General features: G+C 40.5%; 1 pseudogene; it reads left to right on the forward strand.

The window, feature by feature from the left end:
• Positions 1-4,848: 4,848 nt before the first annotated feature.
• On the forward strand, positions 4,849-7,149 carry LOC138930027 (zinc finger CCCH domain-containing protein 14 pseudogene; annotated as a pseudogene).
• Positions 7,150-7,375: the final 226 nt, after the last annotated feature.

The following is a 7,375-nucleotide window of genomic DNA, read 5'->3' on the forward strand; positions in this document are numbered from 1 at the left end:
AGGATTTGATTCCTCTCCTCAAATGACTAGCCATTTCTTCCAGTATCATTTATTTAAAAATTCTTCCTTTTCCTCTACCTTCATCTTACTTTTTCTGTATGCTGATCAAAAGGAAAAGATTACTTAAAAAAAAAAAAGGATGCCAGCATTCTAATGTGCATGGACTATAACTCGGCCCTTATGTATAAGTCCAATGGTAATTTCTGTCCCAAATAAAATTAAGCTTTGTAATTTACATGCAATATCTGGTTCCTCTTCTAACATTGCTATACATACAAATGGAAATCTAACCTTTTGTGTAGAAGTTCAGGTTCCGATTAGATCATACCCATATTAAAACTGTTTTTCAAAAGTCACTTCAATGTTATGAAAATTCTATTTGCAGACAGACATGTGAATATTATAGCAACTCAGATTCTGTGTGCAATGATTTTTCATACTACTTCAAGATTTTTTTACCAACCCACAGGCTACCATATCATCAGGTATAGAATATGACATATAATTAACCTGACAATATATAAATCAATGTATAATTTTTGATGTGCCCCCCATGAAACCTCATTCTGGGAAAATAGCCAGCAATGTGGCTTTATCATATTTCTCAGTAGCAATATAGGTCAGCAAATTGCAGGTCATTTGGCCAGGTAATTTTTATCATTTTTCAAGGTTTATTTTTTTCTTTACCTAGTAATCAAGACTAAGACTAAATTCAGTGACAGATTAGAAAAATGCAGTCTAGCATGTTATTTGATTCAGAAAACTCATCTAAACCTGAGAGTAAAAACCAAACCAGTTAGCCCTTATAAGAAAACTATCAGAAGGAATTGGTCCAGTGGTTTGGACTCTGTGCTTTCATTTCTGGGGACCCAGGTTCAATCCCTGGTAGGGGAACCAAGAGCCCACATACTGAATGGCAAGGTAAAAAAAAAAAAAAAAAAACCTATCAGAGACATTTTCCCTCCATCCTTTAGTTCCTTATTGACACTTTTGAGGCTTTCTTTTTTGGCAAAAATACCATCAAATGCTAATACTTTTTATTTTTATGGAATAATAATATTTCTGTGGTATGTTACTGGATATAAAACTTTGTTGCCTTTTTTTGACTTTTCAAATTGTGTCATGACCTCCATTCTTGAAGCCTAAAACAAGAATGAGCACTAAGCTGGGAGAACACCTGACTAATCTTGGCTCTACTTCTCTTTAGCTGTTCTGTATCCTTAGGCAAGTCAGCCCCATCTTTAGGCCTCATTTTTTTTTTTCCATCTGCAAAATGAAGCTTTTGCTTCCATGAACTGAAGATTTCTTTCGGTTCTAAAAGCCCACATCGTAAGTTCACTGACACAGTGGCAAATGTTTATTTCTTTGCAGAAACTGCCTGTGGGTAGAATTCAGCAGGTTTTGCCAGGTATGTTAAATGGAGCAAGTACATCCAGATACAGATTATGTACTATCGTGCCCTAATGTGACCTTGTGGGTGGTACACAATGTTCCCTATCAATGAAAGAATGATTGATCCTTAGAGTTTGACAGCCCCAGGGAAAGCAAGCCAAGGAAATCCCCAAAGGCTTGGCTCTCCTTTTGCTTTAAAAGTGCATGAAGTACAGGCTGCACCCTATGCCACTGGGCATATGTCCTACTGCCTTATGAAAAGCCATAATGCGAGTTTTAGAGAGAATCTAAACAGAAGCATCAGATCAGACAAAACCAAAACTTACAAAAATCCTTTATTTTTTTCATACTTAATTTCAAGGTATTGAAATTTCTTTAACAGATGAAGAACTATGTTTAGTATATGAGTCTGGGAATCTATGGTTTCTATGAAAATTACAAAAAATAGGATAAGAAGATTGACTCACTTGCTTATTTGCTTCCTGTGGAAAAGAATGGGATGATAGACTTGAGGAATGACGGGGGACCAAGCAGAGCTGCAAAAGTGAAATTGCACATCTTCATCTCTATTACGTTTCCAGTTTCTCCATATTGTTCTTCCTGCTTTGCACAGTATCCCAAGATGAGATGTCCATAATGAAGTTACAAAGCAAAAGACAATTCTAGGGTATTATTGGGTTAGTTCAAAAGTTTGTTTGGGTTTTTCTGTAACATTGTATGAAAAAACCCGAATGAATTTTTTTGCCAATCCAATACAAATAATATTCATATTCAATCACTGGCTTTATAACGTTGAAGTCTTACATATTAAGCTCTAATTAAATCCTTCTTTATAAAACAAAGTAGCTGTTTTGTGACTCCAGAGTATGTGGCCTTCAACAAAAGAATTCCTCTGAAATAACTCTGGGCTCTAGAACTTGAGTCAGATGTTGTTTTCATGTCTGTTCCTACCTGGTACATTGAGAACACTGCCTTTTTTTCTGAGGCCAAACACAGGGCAATGAGGTTGCTTCTAACCAAGCTTGGGTGTCGCTGGATCTGCAGAGGAGAAAGAGAACTATAACCATTTGCCAGCTACATCAAGCCAAAATGAACCCATCCCTAACTATGCAGAAATGGAAAGTAAAATGGATTTGGTTTGGATATTTCACAAAGCTCAGTAACCTCCATGCTTCTTGATTCCTTAATATTCATTAATACAGTTGGTGACAGGTTAGGCCTGCACATTTCACCATTTTCCCTATGATATTTAAAGCTTCGATCAGGTTTACTCTATTTAGTCTTCACAGCAGCTCTACTAGGTACGTATTAGTATTCTTATTTTACAGATAAAAAAACAACAACAACTGAGGTTCAGCCCATTGGATAGCTTGCCTAGAATTAATCAACTAGGAAGTAAGACAGAATTTGTAACCCAAGTATGTTGAACTCCCTACATTTGTTGCAAGATTTGATACTTAGCTAAGACAGAAACTTGCAAAATGTGCTTTTTATAGAGATTTGCAGAGTCTGTTCTTTGATGGGAAGAAAACATGTATCAATGCAATCTTATCACAATACTCAGTAGTATGGGCTGAGAAGGGGAAGAGGTAGCTCAGACACATGGGAACATTCATCATCTTAAACAAAGTTCTATGAAACAACAATACCTTATCATTTTTTTAAAAAAGGAAAGAAAGTGAAGTCGCTTAGTCGTGTCCTAGTCTTTGCAACCCTATGAACTGTACCCCACCAGGCTCCTCCATCCTTGGGATTTTCCAGTCAAGAATACTGGAGTGGGTTGCTATTTTCTTCTCCAGGGGATCTTCCTGACCCAGGGATCGAACTTAGGTGTCCTGCATTCCAGGCAGACTCTATCCTCTGAGCTACCAGGGAATCCATTTTAAGCAGTAATCTTGCCATTAAAAAAATTTTATTTGGCTGCACTGGGTCTTTCGTTGTAGCATGTGGGATCTAGTTCCCTGACAAGGGATTGAACTTGGGCCCCCTGCATTGGGAACACAGAGTTTTAGCCACTGGACCACCAGGAAAGTCCCTACCTTATCACTTTGATTTAATCATCTGCCCATGATTTTTCACATACTAAGTGCACGGTTAATATTTCACCAACGAATAAAATGCACTTGCTTCAAAAGCCTTTTTCAGTCTTATAAGACCTAGAACGTTCAGCCACAGATGATAATAATGACTGCGACTTATTGAGTACTTGCTCTGTGCCAGGCACTATTTTAAGCGTATATTCCTGCATTATTTCATTTAATTTTCATAATCACCATGGACAGTCAATACTATTATTGCACTCATTTCACAGATGAGGCAACTAAGACTTCCTACTATAATCAATTCTGATTGTGTATCTGCCTGGCTTAAAATCCATCACAAACAATGTTCTTTTTTGTGAACAGCAGCTTTCAAAGGATTGTTGGTGGACCCCTGGGCATCCCTAAGACCCTTTCACGGATTGACAAGGTCAAATCTATATTCGTAGTAATACTAAGAGATGACTTGCCTTTTTCACTTGTTGACAATTTCACAGATGAGGCAAAGCAACAGACATTATAACTGCTGGTGCCCTGGTATAAATCAAGGCACTGGCACCAAAATGTACTTGTTAGGAATTGTATTCTTTACCACCACACACTTACAGTTAAAAAAAAAACAAACCCAATTTCATATAATAGTGTCCTTCATAAATGAGTAAATATTTTTACTTTTTATGAAGTATTGACCCTTGAGTATATTAGAGAAGGCATTGGCAACCCACTCCAGTTCTCTTGACTGGAAAATTCCATGGAAGGAGGAACCTGGTAGGCTATAGTCCATGGAGTCTCAAAGAGTCAAGGAAGACTGACTGACTTCACTTTTTTTCTTTCTTGAGTATATATTTTTTAATCTTCAGTGTTATAAAATTTTAAAAGTACATAGTGCATTTCTGTTGTAGATTGAAGTATGATGGTTGCCTTGAGGAAGAGCACCTGTATAATTGTTTGAATGGTGAGCTGAACTAGCCACTTTACCGCATGGAACACCACTTTTACATGAAAGAACTACTGGCAAACAAACAAACTATGGTTAAACAGGCTTGGGTATTTTGCATATATTTTCTTAAAAATGAAATAAATGAGCCTGGCACTTCAAGGAAAAGACAGTATTTTGTGGTCATGATGAAATTCCCACTTTCAAGTGAAAATTAGAATTTTGGAAGACTTACATCTGCAACTGTGAACATGAAAGATTCCCAATATATAAGACTTTTCTGATGAGACTGGTAGTGAAATTAATGAATGTGATTTGTTATATTGGATATCAACATTTGGAAGGTCTGCATAAATCTCTCAACCAATATTATCGAAACTACCAAAGCAATGTGCTGTAAAATTATGAGTGGGTAGAAGACTCATTCAAAGGGTATACCAATACATACTTTTCAAAATGAGTACATGAGGGGAGCGGCGGTGGCGGTCTGGCTGCGGGCGAGGAAGCCGGCGCCGGCCCCTGGTCCGCGGGACGGCGCGCAGTGCCCGCCGCTTCCCGCCGCGGAGCCATGGAGATCGGCACGGAGACAGCCGTAAGATCCGAAGTGCCATTAAGGGGAAATTGCAAGAATTAGGAGCGTACGTCGGCTTCACGGTGTATTAGATAAACTTCGTTCTGTAACAACCGACCGCTCTAGTCTGAAATCTTCTGATACCAACCTCTTTGATGGTACCGTACCTTCAAACAAGAGCAGTTTCAGTCGAGGAGATGAGAGAAGGCACGAAGCTGCGGTCGCGCCTCTTGCAGTTTCTAGTACTAGACCTGAAAAAAGAGAGTCCAGAGCTTCTACAAGTTCTCAGGAGCAGAAAGCCACTAATGTCAGACAGACTTATGATGATGGAGCTGCAACCCGACTAATGTCCACAGTGAAACCTTTGAGGGAGCTAGCACCCTCTGAAGATGTGATTGATATTAAGCCAGAACCAGATGATCTCATTGATGAAGACCTCAATTTTGTGCAAGAGAATCCCTTATCTCAGAAAAAAATTACAGTGACACTTAACATACGGTTCTTCTCGCCCTTCTATTGAAATCTATCGACCACCTGCAACTCGAAACACAGACGGTGGTGCTCATGTAAACAGGCTGCAGTTTCAGCAGCAGCAAAACAGTGTTCATGCTGCCAAGCAGCTTGATGTTCAGAGCAGCCGGGTGTATGAAACAGGACGCTTGTGTGAGCCAGAAGTGCTTAACAGCTTAGAAGAGACGTACAGTCCCTTCTTCAGAAGCAACGCAGAAAAGATGAGTATTGAGGAAGAAAACTTTCAGAAGAGAAAGTTGCCTGTGGTAAGTTCAGTTGTTAAAGTGAAAAAGTTCAGTCACGACGGAGAAGAGGAGGAGGAAGACGACGATTGTGGGTCCCGCACAGGAAGCATCTCCAGCAGTGTGTCAGTGCCTGCGAAGCCTGAGCGGAGACCTTCACTTCCACCTTCTAAACAAGCTAACAAGAATCTAATTTTAAAGGCTATATCCGAAGCTCAAGAATCTGTAACAAAAACAACTAACTATTCTACAGTCTCACAGAAACAGACACTTCCAGTTGCTCCCAGAACTCGAACTTCTCAGGAAGAATTGCTAGCAGAAATGGTCCAGGGACAAGGCAGAGTCCCCAGGATAAGTTCTCCTATTAAAGAAGAGGAAGCAAAAGGAGATAATATAGACAAAAGTCAAGGAACTCAACAGAGGCAGTTGTTATCCTGATTGCAAATTGATCCCATAATGGCAGAAACTCTGCAGATCAGTCAAGATTACTATGACATGGAATCCATGGTCCATGCAGACACGAGATCATTTATTCTGAAGAAGCCAAAGCTGTCTGAGGAGCTAGTAGTGGCAGCAAACCAGGAGGCGGGGATGAAGACGGCAGATGCCCTTCGGGCCCTTTCAGGACACTTTGTGCAGACACGAGATCTTGTACAACCAGATAAACCTGCGAGTCCCAAGTTTATAGTGACGCTGGACGGTGTCCCCAGCCCCCCAGGATACATGTCAGATCAAGAGGAGGACATGTGCTCTGAAGGAATGAGACCCGCACAGCACCCTGCAGCCTCACACGGGGGACTCGCGGGCCTCCTCCACCCGCAGCAGTTGCACGTGCTGAGCAGGCAGCTTGAGGACCCAGATGGTAGCTTTGCAAACCTTGAGCTGAGCGAGCTGAGCCTGGCGCAGAAGCCGGAGAAGCTGCTGGAGCGCTGCAAGTACTGGCCTGCCTGCAAGAACGGGGACGAGTGCGCTTACCATCACCCCGTGTCGCCTTGCAAAGCCTTTCCCAATTGTAAATTTGCTGAGAAGTGTCTGTTTGTTCATCCAAATTGTAAATATGACGCAAAATGTACTAAACCAGACTGTCCCTTCACTCACACGAGCCTAAGAGCTCCAGGACTGCCTCCAAAACCAGTCACAGCAGCAGCACCGCCTTCTAGTAGTCAGCTGTGCCGCTACTTCCCAGCTTGTAAGAAAATGGAGTGTCCCTTCTATCATCCGAAACACTGTAGATTTAACACTCAGTGTACACGGCCTGACTGCATGTTCTACCATCCCACCATTGCGGTACCACCACTACATGCCTTGAAATGGATTCGACCTCAGACCAGTGAGTGACACCCAGTCCTACCTGACAGAAGACGGTGGCGTTTGAGAGTTTCCGTCTACTGATGAAAGACGCTCTGCAGAATTTGTCAGGTCTTTGAAACTTGGAATATATTGCTTTCATGATATGAAGTTTATTGCCTATCTGAAGTGCCTAATTTTTCAAGTTTGTAAGTTTATTAAGTGATTTTAACATTGGGTCTTTTTTTGTTGTTTTGTTTTGACTGTGGAAAGACAGTTTAAGGAAAAGCTGAACTCTATTAAAACACTTGAGGCATGTTTGTAACAAAACAAAACAAAACAAAATGAGTACATGAATTTTGTTGATATGGTTTCAAATTTCACATTTAAGTTAACC

This window comes from Ovis canadensis, chromosome X, assembly GCF_042477335.2.
Source record: "Ovis canadensis isolate MfBH-ARS-UI-01 breed Bighorn chromosome X, ARS-UI_OviCan_v2, whole genome shotgun sequence".
In the NCBI taxonomy this organism is placed as follows: Eukaryota; Metazoa; Chordata; class Mammalia; order Artiodactyla; family Bovidae; genus Ovis; species Ovis canadensis.